Source organism: Triticum urartu, chromosome 6A (genome assembly GCF_056163025.1).
Source record: "Triticum urartu cultivar PI428250 chromosome 6A, HENAU_Tu73, whole genome shotgun sequence".
NCBI classification, from domain to species: Eukaryota; Viridiplantae; Streptophyta; class Magnoliopsida; order Poales; family Poaceae; genus Triticum; species Triticum urartu.
The window spans coordinates 563,138,964-563,153,987 of NC_141878.1; the positions used below are offsets into that span (position 1 = coordinate 563,138,964).

Consider the following 15,024-nt stretch of genomic DNA (forward strand, 5'->3'; position numbering starts at 1 on the left):
TTCTTTCCACCTGCAGCCTCTTCCTCTCTTGGTTCAAGAGTGAATTTCATGGTTTCTTGAGTTGAGGCTCTGGCCTTCGACATTGAAGCTCTCTTGGCAGGAGCCTTCTACTGCATTCCAGGCTTGGTAGCAGCAGCAACATACTCTTTGTTGAGTACTTTCTTGGAGGTCATCTCCTCCTCAATAACAAAATCCTCATCCTTAGATTCAGATGGTCTCTTCTTCCTTTGCCTAGTTGTTGCCTTAGGCAAATTGCTGGGAGTCATTCTACTCCCCTCATCATAGCTGCTAGAGGGACTAGTGCCCTCACTGAGGTTGAGCTGCTCTTCAGACTTGTTCCGGCTTTCACTGCCCTCTGACATTGCTGAAACTGGCCCTGTGAATAGTTGGGTATAGATAGAGTAGATGAGCATCACAAAGTGCAGCTTATTTTGCAAAAAATATTGAGACAAAAACTTAATTTTAGTTTTCTATAGAAAGCATTTTGGAACTATAGATTTGACAAACTCGGTGACACCGAAGCGCACATAGAGTCTAAACATGCAGTTTCGGTCAGACCGAAATGCAGTTAGGTAACTCCGAGATGCTAGGGTTTCACAGAGAAAGTGATTTCGGTCTCACCGATCAGTGCACTTCGGTTAGACCGAGTTGTAGTTGTGCAATGGCCAGGGCCAATCATTGTGACCAAGATCCTCAGATCGGTCGGCCCGAGATGGGTTTGGCGGAAACCTAACCCCAAGTTTTTGCATCAAATCTATTCTATGGAATTCGTTTGGTGGATAGATCAATCTCATACGTGGGAAGAACATATGCATTATACTTTGTGCAAGATTTGGAGTAATGAAAAGCACAAAGGGTCAAGTCAGTACCCTAACTTGGCGACGGACTCGCTATGACGGCAACGACGGTGAGGATTCCGTTGACGGCGGCGGAGACCAGCGAAGGAGGTCACTGCCGACGACGGCGACGATCCGAAGACCAAGGGGCAGCAGTGCTGGGAGGCGCGATTGAGTGGTTTGAAGGAGTTTCCAAAATTTCAATGCGCGGTATATATACCCGGTCACTGTCGGTGTGACCGAGTGGAACGACTCGGTGTGACCGGATTGTTCTAATCGGTTGCGTCGAGAAAGCACCGCATGTGCCGCTTCCTGGCGCAGGCGACTGCTCCGCGTTCAAACGACACAAGGACCGTCCGTCCGTCTGCCGCCCTGCTACTTGTGAGCTGTGTTGTGATTTTCCCCGAAGAGGAGGAGAGATGCAGTACAATAGAGATAACTATTTCCCTCAGTCGTACTCAAAATCATTGTTTACATGAACTTTTTTCCACATGATGATTTTTTACATTGGTGTTGATTTTTTCCAAAAGAAGTACTATGATGAACATTTTGCAAATAACATTGTGTGCTCTTTAAATACACGATGGACATTTTTTCAAATACACGTTGAACGTATTTTAGATACATGATAACATTCACGTTGTACACTTTTTAAATTGACGATGAAATTTTAAAGTGCAATGATGGATATTGTTCTAAACATGGGATGCTTTTAAAAATGTGAACATTTCTCTAAAACTACGTAAACATTTTAATGGGTCTGTATAGCAGGTTTTCCTTTTCCTTTACAGTTTTATACACGAACATTTATGTGCTTTAAAAAAAGTAACCAACGAACTTTTTTGAAACACCCAATGAACATTTTTCTGATATGCCTGATGAATATGTCTTTAGTTTTATGATGAGAATTTTGTAAATATAAGATGAACATTTTTTAAATACATGGTGAAAATTTGTTGAAATAAGTGATGATCATCGTTTCGAAATTAGTATAAAAGTTTTATAAAAGAATACACAATGACCATTTTTTTTTAATACCATATGATAAGAAACAATTGTAATTCATGCCGAATATTGGATTCTCATCAGTTTACTTAGACGGACTTGTTTTACCTGGTCCAATTGGTACCGTGTGTGGAGTGGACACCTTGCCAAAGCCGTGTCCAGCTGTGGGTCGGCCGCTAATTACGTGCGCATGTAGCTTAGCTTAGGGTTAGGGAAACCAACTCTATCTTCCCTGCTCGATCTGAACTCGGAGTCGATCGGGCCTCCGCTGATCGAAACCAACGTTATAAATAGCCACCACCCTCCGTCTGTCCATTGATCCAACACGTTCGCTCCGCTCGCAACTCACGAAAACAACCGCAAGCTCAGATTGGTATATGCTCCGGTCGCCGCTTTCGCATCCATCGCTCACCGCCGTCGACACCGTCAAGACAGGTCTCCCGTCTCTCTCGACAACAACGAGACCGCCGCGCACTTTGATCCTGAACGATGAAGCTCGTCGGAAAAAGCCTCGCCCGCGACGGGCCCGGCTCCGTCAAGCTATTGCCGGAGGTGGATGACGACCTGTGGGACGCCTACAACCTCATCGCCGCCGGCGACGCCGTCGAGGCCGTCACTGTCCGGAAGATCACGAGGTCCGGAGGCCGCGACGCGGAGCGCATCAAGCTGACGCTAGAGGTCGCGGTGGAGTCCACGGACTACGACAAGGACGGCTCCGTCCTGCGCGTCCGCGGCAAGAACCTCACCAAGAACGAGCACGTCCAGATCGGCCAGTACCATACCTTGGAGATCGAGCTGCGGAGGCCCTTCGTCCTCCGCAAGGAGGCCTGGGACTGGCCGGCGCTCGACACCATCCGCAAATCCTGCGACGAGACCGCCGCCAACGCCGACCTCGCCGTGCTCCTCATGCAGGAAGGCCTCGCCCACCTCTTCCTCGTCGGCCGGAGCGTCACGGCCACCAGGGCGCGCGTCGAGGTGCCCATCCCCAGGAAGCACGGCTCCAGCGCCGGCGCCGTCGCCGCGTACGACACCGCCCTCAAGGACTTCTTCCAGCGCGTCCTGGCCGCCTTCGTGCACCACGTCGACTTCGACCTCGTCCAGTGCGTGGTGATCGCCAGCCCCGGCTTCACCAAGGACCAGTTCCGCGACCACATGCTCCTGGAGGCCGCCCGGCGAGGGGAGCTGCGCGCCATCACGGAGCACAAGGCGCGCATCGTGCTCGCACCCGCGCCCTCGGGCTACCCGCACAGCCTCAAGGACGTCCTGGCCGCCCCGAGCGTCCTGTCGCTGATAAAGGACACGAGGGCCGCGCTGGAGGTGCCGGCGCTGCAGGAGTTCTATGCCATGATCGCCAAGGACTCGGCGAGGGCTTGCTACGGGCCCAAGCACGTCGAGGTCGCGCATGAACGTCTCGCCATCCAGACCCTCTTGCTCACGGACACTTGGTTCCGGAATCCTGACGTTGTTGCTAGGCGCAAGTGCGTCGATTTGGCCGAATCCGTGAAGAAGGTCGGTGGCAAGGTGTGCGTCTTTTCGTCCATGCATGTCTCCGGCAATCAGCTCGAGCAGCTCACGGGGATAGCCGCAGTTCTTCGTTTTCCCATGCCTGATCTCGACGACATCGAGATGTGATGATAATTAAGGGCTATGCTTATATTTTTCTTCTACTACTACTAGGGTGTACTACGCTCTCTGTTTCACTTTTACTTGAACTATGATTTTAGATGTCTCAATACACAACTTTGATCACTTATTTCTATTATACGATGTGTTATTTATGTAACCAAGCAAAGTTTATACATTGTGGAGTTGTCTTTTTCATTGAAAATATCAATGCGAAAATCTAAGTTACTAAGCTCCGTGGAATTGCTAGCACGTGGTGGCTTGTGGTTTTTATAAGGTAATGATGGGGCCCGGTTGAAAGTGTGAGTATCGTTGCATGACGGAGTGAAATCTATTTTAAACCTTGAAGTTGTAGAGCCTGTTTAAAATGAACCCTTACCTTAAAATCCCTGAAGTTTGTACATGTACTCATGATCCTAGTTTGATCCCGACCCCGAAACTGTTTGGCACACCGGGAAACATTCCATCCCGCCCAGGATCAGAGTCTATCCTTACTTACATCGTTAACCCACGTGCCAATCCATCCTCTATCCCTAGTGCCCTCTCTCTCTCTCTCTCTCTCTCTCTCTCTCTCTCTCTCTCTCTCTCTCTCTCTCTCTCTCTCCTGAAATCAACACAGACGCGTCTGTGCCGGTGCCGTGCGCCTCGTGCCCACCGTTGCAAACAACGTCGTGCGCTGCTCCAGTCCATGCCAGGACCCGGGCCGCGCGTCGGCAGTACGCCTCATGCCGAGGAGTCCGTGCTCTCGTCGTGAGTAGAGGAGAGCAAGATGATGAAGTGGTGCCCGCACATCGGTGCTCCCTTGGCCATGCAATTAGTGGGGTAGCACGGCATCGAGTAGCTTGACGTGGTGTGTGCGACCACGGCTTATACTTGGTCCTTGCTGAGAGAGTTTGTTGCATGCAACGTTCAAGTCAAGACCGGTTCCTGCCTCCAACAACAAACCTCCACATCTGGCGGAAAAGTAGGATCGCTCCAGACGATTAAGGGAGGCGGCGAGGGTTCCCTTGCGCGCCGCCGGTGACGTCGTCGGTTCCCTCTCTCTCCGTCGACCGCTCCGGCGGCGGGAGGGAGGGGAAACCTCGGGTCTGTTCGCTAGGTGGGTGTGTGGTAGGGTTAGGGTTGAGGGAGACGCTGCCGCGGCCGTTGCGGTGGTGTCGCGTCAAAATAAGTTTCTCCGGGTTCCGTTCGCGGTCAGGCGAGGCTTTTGCCTTCGTCTAGGAGCCAGCAGGGTTGGGGATCCTCGGACCTCGTCGAGGTCGCGGGCTATGGTGGCTGGAGGTCCATCTGCACTGGCCGTTTGGGTCCTCAGATGGGCGATGGATGCAGGGAGACGAAGACCTTTCTGTTTTCTTTGTTGGTATGATTTCCTGCTGTTGTTCTTCTCCTTCCTCTATGCTGATGCTGGTGGGAGATCCTACTTTGTCCGGCCAGATGGCCCGGCCGCGGTGCTGGAGCGCGTCAAGCTGACGCTGGAGGTGGCGGTCCAGTCCACGGACTAGGACCAGTTCCGCGACCGCATGCTCCTTGAGGCCGCCCGGCGAGGGGAGCTGCGTGCGATCATGGAGCACAAGGCGCGCATCGTGCTCGCGCCCGCGCCCTCGGGTTACCCGCACGGCCGCACAGCCTCAAGGACGTGCTGGCCGCCTCGAGCGTCATGTCGCTGATAAAGGACACGAGGGCAGCGCAGGAAGTGCCGGCGCTGGAGGAGTTCTTCGCCATGATCGCCAAGGACTTGGCGCGCACTTGCTACGGGCCCAAGCACGTCGAGGTCGCACATGAACGCATGGCCATCCAGACCCTCTTGCTCACGAACACTTGGTTCCGGAACCCCGACGTTGCTGGCTTGCTGCTGTTAAATGATATGGCTGTAGTTGTAGCATGACATATGTCATGGCGTGTAACTTGTGTGCGTGTGTTGTAACTTGGGCAGGTTGTTGGAGATTAGAGATCCTTATCTTGTATAGTCTTGGATGAGGGGTCAAGCTAACACAACAACCTGCCAACCGATGTAATCTTGTCTTGCTATTTAACACGCACGCGTCCCTGCCAGGAGGCATACGCTTCACCTCTTTTCTTTCATGGTAATCAGAGCCTACCTCGGGTTCATCCATGGCGAGCTCTTCCTCCGCAAATTCCTTCCCCTCGTCTCCGTTTGCACACAACGCAACCGAGAAGCTTACGAGAGGGAACGAGGCCTTATGGCGGGCCACGGTGCTCTCAGCCATCAGGGGAGCGCAGATGGCAAGCTTCCTCAACACCGAGCAGCCGCCTCCGCCCACGACCATTGAAGTCACCGGCGATGACGGCAAAACCAAGACGAAGGCGCCGAACCCTGAGTTCGGTGTGTGGTACGCGCGGGATCAGCAGGTTTTCTCGTACCTTCTAACTACGCTACCGCGTGAGATGGCCGTCCAAGTGGCAACCTGCCACACCGCGGCCGAGCTATGGAACACGGACCATTGAAGTCACCGGCGATGACGGCAAAACCAAGACGAAGGCGCCGAACCCTGAGTTCGGTGTGTGGTACGCGCGGGATCAGCAGGTTTTCTCATACCTGCTAACTACGCTACCGCGTGAGATGGCCGTCCAAGTGGCAACCTGCCACACCGCGGCCGAGCTATGGAACACGGTGCAAGGGATGCTTGCGTCGCACACCAGGGCGCAGACCATCAACGTCAGAATCGTCCTAGCCAATCTTCAGAAGGGCAACTCCACGATCACAGAGTATGTTGGTAAGGTCCGAACCCTGTGTGATGAACTAACTGCTTCAGGGAAGCCTTTGGACGAGGAAGAGGTGATCTCCCACATCCTTGCTGGACTGGATGAGGAGTACGACCCAGTGGTGTCGGCCATGTGTTCTAGGGTCGAACCTGTCAAGATCCCGGAGCTGTTCTCACAGCTTCTGAGTTTTGAGACTCGCCTGAATCTCCACGGCAGGTCCTCTCAGTCGTCCGCAAATGCGGCGGCGCATGGATGCGGCTTCAACAAGAACAACAACTCCATCGGCAATAGTGATCGCGGCGGTGGTCGCGGCTTCAACAACAAACCAGGCGGTGGTGGTGACCGTGGCCGTGGTGGTGACCACGGTCGTGGTGGTGATCACGGCCGTGGTCGAGGCAACTCGAGAGGCAGGGGGAACTACAACAACAACTCCTCTGCCAAGCCGGTGTGCCAGATCTGTGGAAAAGTTGGCCACCCTGCTTGGAAGTGCTGGAAGCGCTACGACTCTTCATATCAGGGAGGAGAGGAGCGCTCAGCCAATATGGCTGCTCATCAGTATGGGGTTGACACCAACTGGTACATGGACAGTGGTGCAACCGGCCATATTACGACCGATATGGAGAAGCTGACCGTCCGGGAGAGGTACACGGGCGGTGATCAGATTCATACTGCAAACGGATCAGGTATGTCCATTGATCATATTGGTTATGCAACTATTTCTACCCCAGATCGTAATCTTCATATAAAAGATGTTCTTCATGTTCCGGAGGCAACAAAAGATTTGATTTCTGCAAGTAAACTTGCTCTTGACAATAATACTATTGTTGAAATTCACCCTCATTTTTTTCTCATCAAGGATCTGGAAACGAGGAAGGTTCTACTTCGAGGCAGGGGTAGAAGAGGGCTCTATCCTGTCAAACACACCGGGGGAAACGTCCAGAAGCATATGCTCAATGTCACCAAACCACCTCTGGATTGGTGGCATAGACGTTTAGGTCATCCTTCTTCCATAGTTGTTAGGAAGATTCTTAGTGAGAATAAACTCCCGTGTATCAATAATGATAGCAATAAGCATGTATGTGACGCCTGCCAAAAGGACAAAAGTCACCAGTTACCTTATCCTCGATCCTTGAGTGAATCTAAATTTCCTTTGGAACTTGTCTTTTCTGATGTGTGGGGTCCTGCTGTTGAAACAGTAGGCAGAAAAAAAATACTATGTGAGTTTTATCGATGACTTTAGTAAATTCACGTGGATCTATCTCATCAAGCACAAATCTGAAGTTTTCCAGAAATTTCATGACTTCCAAAACCTTGTTGAACGACATTTTGATCGCAAGATTCTTGCCCTCCAAACTGATTGGGGAGGGGAGTACGAAAAATTGAACTCTTTCTTCACCAAAATTGGTATTTCACACCATGTATCATGCCCTCATGCTCATCAACAGAATGGGTCAGCTGAGCGCAAACACCGTCACATTGTTGAGGTTGGCCTCTCCTTGCTCGCTCAAGCCTCTATGCCCTTGAAATTTTGGGATGAGGCCTTCCTTGCCGCAACCTATCTGATCAATAGGGTTCCAAGCAAGGTCATAAATCATGAAACACCTCTTACTAGGTTATTCGGTGAAACTTCCAACTATTCCTCTCTTAGAATTTTTGGGTTTGTGGATCTAGTCTCTCCTAAACAAGGCAGAAACATTATAGATTGCAAATGGGTATACAAAATTAAGAGGAATGCTGATGGTACAATAGATAGATACAAAGCTAGACTAGTAGCAAAGGGGTTTAAACAACGTTATGGAATTGACTATGAAGACACTTTTAGTCCAGTAGTCAAGGCAGCTACTATTAGACTTGTTATGTCTATTGCTGTTTCCAGGGGATGGACTCTTCGCCAATTGGATGTACAGAATGCATTCTTACATGGCATTCTCGAGGAGGAGGTGTACATAAAGCAACCACCTGGGTTTGTGGATGGCACCAAACCACAGCATGTGTGTAAATTGGACAAAGCACTGTATGGTCTGAAACAAGCACTCAGAGCTTGGTACTCAAGACTAAGCACAAAGCTTCAACAACTTGGTTTCCGACCCTCAAGGGGAGATACTTCTCTGTTTTTCTTCAAAAATGAGAAGATGATCATTTATATGCTTATATATGTAGATGATATAATTGTTGTTAGCTCCTCTCCACAAGCCACCTCAGCTTTACTCAGAAACTTGAAGAATGACTTTGCTCTCAAGGACTTGGGAGAATTACATTATTTCCTTGGCATAGAAGTAAAACAGGTACATGATGGTATACTGCTGACTCAGGAAAAATATGCCAAGGATATACTCAAGCGTGTAGGTATGAGAGACTGTAAACCCTCCAGTACACCTTTATCTACAACAGAAAAATTATCATTGCATGAAGGAGAGTTGTTGAGTCCAGAGGAAGGGACTAAATATAGGAGTGTGGTGGGTGCACTACAATATTTAACTTTGACAAGACCTGATATATCCTTCTCTGTTAACAAGGTCTGTCAATTTCTGCACTCCCCTACTTCACTTCATTGGACAGCAGTAAAAAGGATATTGAGATATGTTCAAGGAAGTGCAGGTACAGGACTGAAAATATGTAAATCACCCTCAACAACTGTTAGTGCCTTTTCTGATGCAGATTGGGCAGGGTGTCCTGATGACAGAAGGTCTACAGGTGGATTTGCTGTTTTCTTTGGTTCTAACCTCATATCCTGGAATGCAAAGAAACAAGCAACAGTCTCTCGCTCTAGTACTGAAGCAGAATATAAATCTCTGGCAAATGCAACAACTGAGGTAATGTGGATGGAAACTCTATTAGATGAGCTAGGAGTAAGAAGAACAAGCACTTCTTGCCTATGGTGTGATAATCTTGGGGCAACATATTTCTCAGCTAATCCAGTGTTTCATGCAAGGACTAAACACATAGAGATTGATTTTCACTTTGTCAGAGAGAGGGTTGCTAAGAAATTATTGGAGATCAGATTCATTCCAACAGGAGACCAAGTGGCGGATGGTTTTACAAAACCGTTACAGATTCGACAACTACAAGCCTTTAAGAATAATCTCAACCTTGACACGTTTAGATTGAGGGAGGATGTTAAATGATATGGCTGTAGTTGTAGCGTGACATATGTCATGGCGTGTAACTTGTGTGCGTGTGTTGTAACTTGGGCAGGTTGTTGGAGATTAGAGATCCTTATCTTGTATAGTCTTGGATGAGGGGTCAAGCTAACACAAAAACCTGCCAACCGATGTAATCTTGTCTTGCTATTTAACACGCACGCGTCCCTGCCAGGAGGCATACGCTTCACCTCTTTTCTTTCAGCTGCTAGGTGCAAGTGCGTCGATTTGGCCGAATCGGTGAAGAAGGTCGGTGGCACGGTGTGCGTCCTTTCTTCCATGCATGTCTCCGGCGATCAGCTGGAGCAGCTCACAGGGATAGCTGCGGTTCTTCGTTTTCCCATGCCTGATCTCGACGACATCGAGATGTGATAATCGTTCTGCTTATTCTTCTACTAGCGTCTACGCTCCCTGTTTTACTTTTATTATTACTTGAACTATGTATCGTGTGTCTCGCTCGAACACACAACTTTGAGTCTTTGATCACTTATTTCTATTATACCATATTTATTCAGTTTTGTAACCAGACAAAGTTTATACATTGTGGAGGTGATTTTTCGTTGACAATATCAGTCTGAAAATCTACCCAAGTGACTAAGCTCCCCAGAATTGCTAGCACGTGGTGGCTCGTGGTATTGTAAGGCATTTATGCGGCTTGATTTGAACGGTTCTTCGTTTTCCCATGCCTGATTTGGAGAACATCGAGATGTGATACCGGCTGTGCTTATTTTTCTTAAAAGAACTTTTAGTTGAACTATTGTTTTAGATGTCTCCACGAATACACAATTTTGATCACTTATTCCTATTATCAGTCTCAGTTAAGTTTCAGTCAATGCTAATGACCGTGAGATCTTACATTGAGAATTGTGTAAAATTTTCTTTTTAGTATTTCTTTTTTCTCTCTCGCATATAATGTCACTTGATCGTGACTTGGTTAAATCTCAGTCGAGTAGGACCTAGCCACACACCCCTATTATACCAAGCAAAGTACATTGTGGAGGTGATTTTTTTTCTAAAAATATCAATGTTACATTTTTTTAAGAGAACGGGAGAGTTTTATTGCATCAAGAGAGAATATGAATATTTCGCTAACGCATGCACATCCCTGTTAAAGACGAGGATGAATATTTCGCTAACGCATGCGCATCCCTATTAAACTCTCTCAGTTTGTGGCCGATTTTGACCAAGTGAGCTCCCTAGTTTAGACACACTTTCTAGGGAGCTCACTTGAAAGTTTATGCCCGGTTGAAAGTGTGTGTAAAGCTTTCTAGAATTACTAGCATGCAATGGCTCGTGGGCTTTGTATAGCATTGGTGGGGCCTGGTTGAAAGTGTGTGTAAACCTTTCAAGAATTACTAGCATGCAATGGCTCGTGGGCTTTGTATGGCATTGATGGGGCCTGGTTGAAAGTGTGTGTAAACCTTTCAAGAATTGCTAGCATATTATGGATCGTAGCTTTGTAAGGCATCGATGGGGCTGGTTGGAAGTGTGTGTATATCGCTGCCTGAGGTAGTATGTGCATGCATGTGAGTGTGGAGCTAGTATGAGCCGTGTTTCTTCAAACCTAGCGACTCACGACAATGCCACATGGCAGGAAAAAAACACACGCATACATCCTACAGTCTATAGATATGTAGCAACGCCCGATCACAAGCTTCGCTCAGATATGGGCCGGCCAATATTCACGAAAACACGCGCCTCTCTCCTATCGGTATTGGAACCTTCCTTGAACTAGGTTTTCAATTTACGTGCTTTTTATTTTGTTACTTACTTTCTTTCTTCTTCCTCCTCCTTTCTCTTTTTCTTTTATATTTATTTTATTTTATTTCTATTTTAAAATTTCAAATAATTTTTAAAATTCATGAAATATATTTATCCAATTAAAGAATTTATTTAAAATTTGAGCCAATGAACATTTTCTTAAACTAGAAAATATTTTATATTTTTCGAAAATTAAATAATCCGCAATCATTTTTTTCAATCAATGGGGATTTTTAAAATTTGGGACCAATTATAAAATGTTGTGAACATTTTTTTGGATTCATAATTATTTTTCAAATTTGTGAACATTGTTTGAAATTCGGACCATTTATAAATTAAGATTTTTTTAAAAATACAAACTATTTTTTCTATCTGGGAACATGTTTTAAAATTTGGATTATTATTTCTTAATCCGAGAACATTTTCTGAAGGTTGAAACATTGTTTTAAATTCGAAACATTTTTAATTTTGTAAGGAAAAATCCTGACATTTTAAAAAGAAGCAAAAGAAAAAGAAAACATGAGCACCCACCCCACACATGGGATGTCCCAAAAGAACCCGCGGGGGAGCAGGGGGTTTGGGGGTGGGGGTGTGGAGATGTTAATCCACTAAAAAAAATTCAGATTTTTTCTAACAGTTTTGAATGAAAACCGAAGTCCGGCGCACCGATAGCACCAATTGCCCCAGTGCACTAGATATGCCCTCGGAGAGTCGGAGGCATAGTTTCGTTCACGACTTGCGCTACAGTCATTAGCTTTTTGTGATATGCCCTCGGAGAGTCGGAGGCATAGTTTCGCTCACGACTTGCGCTACAGCCATTAGCCTTTTGTGATATGCCCTCGGAGAGTTTGAGGCATAGTTTCGCTCACGACTTGTGCTATAGCCATTAGCTTTTTGTGATATGCCCTCGGAGAGTCGGAGGCATAGTTTCGCTCACGACTTGCGCTACATCCATTAGCCTTTTGTGATATGCCCTCGGAGAGTCGGAGGCATAGTTTCGCTCACGACTTGCGCTACATCCATTAGCCTTTTGTGATATGCCCTCGGAGAGTCGGAGGCATAGTTTCGCTCACGACTTGAGCTACATCCATTAGCCTTTTGTGATATGCCCTCGGAGAGTCGGAGGCATAGTTCCGCTCACGACTTGCGCTACAGCCATTAGCCTTTTGTGATATGCCCTCGGAGAGTCGGAGGCATAGTTTCGCTCACGACTTGCGCTACATCCATTAGCCTTTTGTGATATACCCTTGGAGAGTCGGGGGCATAGTTTCGCTCACGATTTGCGCTACAGCCATTAGCCTTTTGTTTAGGGTAGGGTGCTAGCCTTTGTGCATTGAGTGTAGGCGTGCAACCATATGGTCCGAGGCCTAGGAGTAGGCGTGCAACCATTGCGTGTTACCGTGTAGGTCTACAAGATGTACTACCAAGTAGGGGCCATGATTTATTAGCCTGGGCAGATTTCCGTAAAAAAACACCTGATTACTAGAATACTCCTAATTGGCGCTTTAGGCGCCAGTTCACAAACTAGCGCTCACTCAGCCGCTTCGTTCGATCATACAGCCGCTTGGTCGGCTCGGTCTTTCAGTTTAACAGTCAATTGTTGACAATTTGATTGTTGACTTTAATAAATATAGATTTCAAAAACCTCTTCTTAAATTTGATTTTTTTTTACAAATTCAAGAAAATTTCAAGAATATGAAAAAACATGAAATTGAAGAGTTTTGTGATTTAGAAAAATATTCACGAGTTTAAAAACGATGACGGAGTTCACAAAGTTGTGATATCGGAAAAACTCTACAAGTTTTAAAACAATCACACGTTTGAAACTATCATGAATTTTAATAAATGTTCAAAAGAAGAAAAGAACAAAGGGAAAAAAGAGAGCAAACAAAATTCAGTAGAAAACCCTTGCAGAAAAACATTAAAAAAACTTAAGCTTCCAGCAAGTTCCAAAAAACTGGAGCTAGCCATAACGTTACATGAGCCGGCCCAATACAACACGTGTGTCGCACCATGATTTTTGCTTCTTTTTAACGTTACTAAAGGGCTGTTTGGATTGTAACTATTTTTGACATATATTGGCACATAATTTTTGCCACACTTGCCACATTTGCCTTAGTTGAGTTGTTCAAATTGTTCGCCACACTTTGGCTTGCCTAAAGGAATATTGCCATACTTTTTTTGTCTATGACATTTGGGGTTCACTACTCATAAAAAAAATCCTTGTCTTAGGTGTGGCTAAAACCAAACACCTACCTAACTTGATCAAACTTGCCTAAGGTTAGGTATGGCAAAGTGTGACAAGGTGTGATTGGGAACCAAACAGCCCTTAAATGTCGTGTTAAGTGCCGCATAGTAACCGACGATAATCTCTTTTTTCTCACAAATCCTGAAGAGTAGGAGTTATCCCTAGGCAGAGTATTTTTGGTAACATGCTTAAGCTTATCATTTGTGCACATCTCATAAATGAACTGTAATTTTTATGAAACTCGTAATCTTGAAATGGTCTTGATTTATGAGCAGTTTTTTGTAAAATCATTTTTAAGAGAAGCATGTGCTCTTGAGCGAGCAGACTTGATGGTTCTTGGTACGGTGAGCTCCTCTTGCTACGGCCGATCGAATTGTTATATGAAATGTTGGAGTAGTAACTTTTGCTTAGATTGTGTGAGTATGACAGCTTGAGCGAAGCTTTGGAACTCCGGAGCACGTAGAGAATCGCGATGGAGACCATTAGGGTGGTCGTAATGATAATATCATAATTAGTACTCCCTCCATTCTTTTACATAAGGCCACAAACTCATATTATAGGTATTAAGATATAATTTAATGACTTCTTTGCAAGTCGACTTCTCTTTTCGTTAACCGAGATCATTAATACACCACAAGCATGCAACGAATGAATGGGAAGGAAGTGGTTGAGTGTCATTATGACTACATACATGTAAGTATTAAAAAGGTTGCTAGTAAGAGAAAACATCATTAATTTTTGCCTCGATTACGGTTGATGGCCTTGTATTGATGCAAAATGTATTTTTGATAGTCGCTTTGTATAAGGGAATGGAGGGAGTATTAGGCTAGTCGTAGTGATAGTATCATAACTAGTATCATGCATGTCAACTAGGAAATTTTGATGAGATGTCGTAGCATTAAATGAAGAAAGAGAGGGTGAAGTATCATATCATGATACTGTATCATAATTAATGTTATACTACTTTGTATCATGCATGATAATAAATAAAGTACCACATGATACTAATATATGATACTATGCATTATGAAGATAGTATCATACACTAGTATCATATGCATGATACTAGCATTTGATACTCCCCGTTACAACCAACCTTATGCATGTCAACTAGGCAATTTTGATGAGGTGTCATAGCATTAAATGAAGAAAAATAGGGTGGAGTATCATATCATGATACCGTATCATAATAAATGATATATTACTTTGTGTCATGCATGGCAATAAATAAAGTACTACTCTCTTCGTCCGGGTTTATTAGGCCTAAAGACAATTTCTCTTAGACCAAGGCACATAGTAATTCGCTCATGCTAATTCTTCCATTCCATTCTCAATGCACTCTCTCACATGCATGCGGCCAACAAAAAAGAAAGAATGAAGTATATTAATTTTTCAGCTATGGCACCAACAACAATGACTTTCAATGTAACCAATGAAATGATTGTATGCATGCACCTTTCCAAAGCGGAGCCTTATAAAAAGGGACATGGCTATGATGCTGAGAGGCCTAAGGCTGCTTGTAATGGGTAGTATCATAACTTAGTATCATGCATATGATACTAGTGTGTGATACTATCTTCCTAATGCATAGTATCATGTAGTAGTATCATAGATGACTTTATTTATTGCCATGCATGACACATAGTAGCATTGCATTTATTATGATACGGTATCATGATATGATACT

At 45.7% G+C, this 15,024-nt stretch overlaps 3 pseudogenes; all 3 read left to right on the forward strand.

Moving 5' to 3' along the window:
* The first annotated feature begins 2,181 nt into the window (after positions 1-2,181).
* On the forward strand, positions 2,182-3,502 carry LOC125512791 (protein PELOTA 1 pseudogene; annotated as a pseudogene).
* Positions 3,503-4,865: 1,363 nt separating this feature from the next.
* On the forward strand, positions 4,866-9,700 carry LOC125516945 (protein PELOTA 2 pseudogene; annotated as a pseudogene).
* On the forward strand, positions 6,244-6,382 carry LOC125517753 (small nucleolar RNA Z247; annotated as a pseudogene).
* Positions 9,701-15,024: the final 5,324 nt, after the last annotated feature.